We start from the raw sequence: 5,666 nt of genomic DNA, 5'->3' as shown, positions 1-5,666 counted from the left end.
TATATATATATATATATATATATATATATATATATATATATATATATATATATATATATATATATATATATATATTCATTTTACCGGTATTGTTATATTCTAGATAACTGTTATCATGTCATCTCAAAGCCCACTGCTGTGCATTCAAACACGTGTTTTTTTTTTAAGTAAGCATTTACTTGATGTCTTGAAATCAATGCCCTGGTAGTTATTTACCTCATTAGCACTGTTGGGGTCTGGCCACACAAGCAGATTCGGGGAGATTAGTCGCCTCACTTCGGGTGACTTTGGAAAACAAACCGCCGCGTGTGCCTTCCCCCAGGCGATTTTCATTTTAGCCAACGGAGGGCAGTGGGAAGGTAGTTCGGGGAGATTGTTGCCCCGAAGAAGAGGAGATTTGTCGCTGGGGCGACTATTCTCCCCGAATCTGCTTGTGTGGCCAAACCCTTAATGTCTGAATAAGAAGCTGATGTTTGTGGCATTACTGTATATAAAGGACTGTAGAAAAAATCTGAATTAGCTTACGTAAAGTAATAAAATGCTACACATGAATATAACCCTAAGCATTTATCCTGGCTGAAACCACAGATATCCAAATGTGCGCTATCTTGCTGCTGGTACTTTGTTTCTTCTCATTCTGTAGCTGTCTACAAAGCCGCAACTCATTTCCTAAACACTCTTGTGTCTGTTCACTGTCCTTCCCATTGTAATTAGAAAAAGGATTAAAAGTCATTGATTTAGAGCTATCTGCTTACAGTCCTTCTTGAATTCAGTAAATAGGAATAAGGATCAACGTTTGCAGACATTTTGATGCATGTTTCTAAACTGCAATACAAAAGACCACTACATTTACAATTGCCTAGATGATGGAGTCCTTTGGTGGTATAATATTTTGCTTTGTAGCAATGCTGTTGATTTTTTTGAACGTGTATGAAAATACTATATATAGTTAGTTTTTACGCATACATTACGAGCAGTTAAATGTTCTGATGTATTCCATGTGTATATACAGTAAATATGCAAAACCACAAAACGGGAATCAGTCCTGCTGGGTATTTAAATATGAGTATCTATGAGAAAATGTATGTATTACTACTTCAATGGGAGCAAAGTTACAATTTTGCCAAAAGCCGTATTGTATTGACACAACTGACATTACATAAAGTGGGCAAAATACTGGCCTAAGTTGCTTTCCATAGACCCCGTTTAAGAGGCTGCATTGCACCTGGACATTCAATCTTATCTAATAAACTACCATCCTTTCATTGTGAAAGCAGTTTGAGGCAGAATTTGAAACAAATTAACCCCTTCTCATTGAAACAATGGAGTCAAAATACTTTGCCTTTAAAAAGTTTGGGGAATTAATGTTACATTTTATTTTTGTTTAAAGTAAGTGGAATTTAAATCGATAAAATGTAACTTTAAAGGTTTTTAAATAAAGTGTTCAAATTATTTCAGCCCTGCTGTGTATATGAAGTTTGTGGTTAATAGGTATGTTGTGTATTAGAAAACACTTGGGAACTATAACTCAACAGGTTTCTGTAGTTCGTTGACAGATGAGTTGTTAGACCAACATTTAACTATATTAGTGGCATTTAAACAAGTTACTGGTGTTCCTTCAGTAAAATATTTAATGCGGTCTCTCAGGAACAAATGATTTATTAAGGGTTTCAATAATAAATATTTATGAAACACAGGAAAAATGACAGTAGAAAGCTAGTCAGAATATCTCAACCACTGAGTATCTGAAAGCATTGTTTTTCTTGTTAAATGAGTGGTATATCATGGTTAAACGGCTTTCACAGGATGAACATGTGGAAAAGATACCTTTCTAATCAACTCGTCAAGGGGACCTGTCACCCAAACATTACAAGCTGTAAAATAAGTTATTTTCAAATTAAACATGAAACCCAAATTCTTTTTTTCTATTAAATATTCCATAGTTATAAATTTAAAATCTCAGCTGTCGATCTTATATTGCCTTCTTTGTCTCTATGCCTGAACTGCTTACATGCCCTTGACTTGTTTTATAATCTGGGCATGTGCATCAGGTATTTTATTCTGATGCATTTGGGATGATGCAAAGCTTACCTTGATGATGGATTCCTTAAAGTGGACCTGTCACCCAGAGACAAAAGTCTGTATTGGGATGTAGGGTGAGTCCAAAAGTACGGTCAGTCAGACGGCGTTGCAGAGGGCAAGGCTGACCTTTTGTTGATCTGCTTATCGCCATAGCAGTTGTACCCAACATACTAAACATTCATCCAATCATATTCTGTTTGGCCTATTTCAGCCCCCAATCTTATTTTCTTTTACTGCACAGGGCCTACATAGTGGAACCTGAACCACTTGCTTAAAGGAAGGGTGAATTTTTAAATGGGCCTTTTGTGTAGTTCTATGCGGGTCAACCTGGCGAACTGTTGGTATTTATAGACCCATGCCCATTCTAACCCACTCATTTCTGACATCACTGAAGAGAGCAGGGTGGAGTAAGACTCTAAATACAGGATGCCGGAGGTAGAAGTTGTACAAAGTAAGGTTGTGTGAGGGGTGGGTGAATAGTTTTTAACCTGTACTACCTACAAATAATGTGTGGATTTCTGCCTAAACCCACTTGACCCATGGGTTAAATGTCAGCCTGCAAATCACTGCATATTTGGGAGTAAACTCTTTATCCTGCAGCACAGGCTTTGTATTACTAAAATGACGTTCTTGTATCATTGCTGAATGTTGGCCAGTGCATCTAAAATGATGCCATGGTCACAAGCTCAATATAGGAAAGATTATTAAATTGTACTGCACATCATTTCTTGATAAAGAATGCTTTGCTGTTTCTATGGCAGGTATGATTGGTAAGAACAAGTTCTTGAGGGAAAGCAATTTCCAAATGCAGTTTTTACCCCACATACTTTGTACCATTCTGCTGGGATGCCATGATTGCCATCAGGCCCAGGGTTCTCCCGTTGGTAAGGCTGAATATTGCTTCTTTATTTTCATCTAGTGTAACAAGCAAGCTTTATGTGTAGGCATTTTAGGAAAGTGTTTTAAGATTTAGGAACCTACCTAAAGGTCCGCTCATTTGGCAAGGCTCGGCAAATGAGTGGATCTTAACCCAATATGCCCACCAAAGGCAGGGTGATACCGGGTTAATCCGATCGTTTGGCCCTAGGGACAAACTATCGCATTACAATGAAGGAAATGGGAGCCGATGGGACCAGGACCGCATCAACTATGCAATGCGGTCCTCGGTCACCAAGAAAAATCAAATCTGCCCGATCGATATCTGGCCGATTTTTGGCCTGATATCGATCAGGGAGACCCGTCAGAATGCACAGGCAGATGAGTTGCCGAATTGGTCTAAAGGACCGATATCGGCAGCTTTAAAATGCTTGTTTATAGCCACCTTTATATTATAGGCTAAGCTATTATAAATGGCTACAGTGCTATACAGTGTTTTATAGTAAGCAAGGAAAGCAGCTACAATTTCTTGTTGGCAAAATATTCCCCTGCCTATTGTGGTAATCAGTTGTGAGATAACAGTATGGGGTTATGTTCCCATATGATATATACTGTATACCAGTAGATCTCCATTTTTATTGCCCCTCAAAGACTTTTTAATGTACATCCCTTTGGAGGTATTTTTAAATGTGTAATAAGGATTTGAATGACTAGATCTTTATTGACTTGAGGGGAATGTGAGTGATACCTGTTTTTTGGATAGGAATAAGCTTCCAGGAGGTCCCCATCTGCTCTCTTCCTAGCATTATTTATTTATTATTAAGACAAATGTAGACCCCCTCCCAATAAGGACCTTCCTAGTATCCCACATGTCTGCTTCTAGGGCTGTATCCAGATTTGATTGCCAGAGCAAGTATGCTTAGAAAGAGTTTGACACAAATGTATTATACAATATCATTTGGGGCTTATACTGTATTTCCTGTAATGTAAGACCTTTTAGTTTTCTCTTGGCTATAGGTAAAGTTAATTTAATATTTATGACGTCTGAAATGGTAGTATAATTATAGTGCTTCCTTTAGAGAACTATCAGGAAAATGAAAATGTTATACGGTATAAGCTTCAGCTCATGAAAAGGAGATTTTATAAATATCAGTTAAAACTTCTATCCTGTTTCTAAAGTCAAGTTACTACAGTACTTATCCCCCTCTCTTCATTCTCCTTCTCTATCACTCTATGTAGGAGTCAGATTTTGATCGACAGACAGGTCTAATACATCTTTTGGGAGGCTCTCTTTGGCTACAAGATGTATTAGAGCCAGTGGCAAAACGATTTGGTGCCAGGACCCCCCACAAAATATCTTCAAAGGAACCCGGCCTGGTTCTTTGCCCATGTCCACAGGCCACGGGCCACGGTCTTCCTCTATAGTTACACCACTAATTAGGGCTAACTCTTTCAAAATAACCACCTGTCACAAAAATCCTTAATGTAGAGAGACATTGTCAGAGTTGGTTATGGTGAAAGAATGTGCTCTAAGATAAAGAGAGTGAGCTTCAAAGTAAAAGGAGTCCCCTTACTGACAGTGTCAGACTGGGATGCCAGGGGCTTACCAGAAAACCTTAGACTGAGAACCCACTTTCCAAACTATTATACCTTCTCTCCTCAATCAATCCCTTATTTTCCTAGTCTTTTTTCACTACATAATATTCTTCCATTAATATGCCTCTTTGTTCCCATAAAGAAATATGGAATAATCATGAAATTGGCCAAATGGTTAGAAGCAAGAGGCCCACTGACACCTGGGCCCACCGGGAGTTTTCCTGGTATCCTGGTGGGCCAGTCCGACTCTGCTCACTGATATATTAAAGCTGCCAATTAAAATCTGATTGACTCCTGCAGGAAGAGAGGATGTAGACAGATATCTACGTAGGGGATGGTGAAGATTAAATTGATTCAGAAATCGTACACACATTTAATTGATTATATTTAGTTTAGTTTTAGTTAAAGGTAATTATTTTGGTGAGATGAAATTTATTTTTGCAGTACTTCCCTTTTAAGACTGAGAAATAATCTTAGCAAGAAGTAGAGTTCTAAGACATAGTACATGCTGTTGATGCTGTCGTTTAATACACTTTCAGTCTTATAATTTTCCTCTTCTCCATTAGTCTAGAAAGGCTTCATTCTTAACCTTCAATCTTTCAACTAGATTGACCTCTTGAAAAGAGATTAATTGTGCTGCACTTGATTACATCAATTATGCTCTCACTCCATTTTCACTTGACCAGATTATTTGCCTCCACATATAGCGTCAGCCATTTCACTCCCCTGGTGACCTGATTTAAAAAAAAAATTTTTTTACAGGCTGCAGGAAGTGGTTCTGCTTTAAGCCCCTGCTCCATGTAACTGAGCCGCTTCCACCTGCATGCGCTTACACACAGTGTTGTGGTGCAGAGATTGGCCTGAAGATGCCTCCTTGTGTTTGGGTTGACCTCCACTTCCATTTCTTTGCATCTGAGTGCATGCAGACAGATAAAATCCAAAATCAATTGAGACAGGGTATGGAGCAGATCTGCTTCTATCAGGCAACAAAAGTACACAGGCTGAGAGCAGCAGAGCCTACAACTAGCTCCGTTTTCCCATAGCAGGGGTGTAACTACAGAGGAAGCCCCAGGAGGTATAGGGGCCCCATGAAGCCCTAATTAATGAACAAT

Source organism: Xenopus laevis, chromosome 2L (genome assembly GCF_017654675.1).
Source record: "Xenopus laevis strain J_2021 chromosome 2L, Xenopus_laevis_v10.1, whole genome shotgun sequence".
Taxonomy (NCBI): Eukaryota; Metazoa; Chordata; class Amphibia; order Anura; family Pipidae; genus Xenopus; species Xenopus laevis.
Note: the sequence above shows the minus strand (reverse complement) of the source record.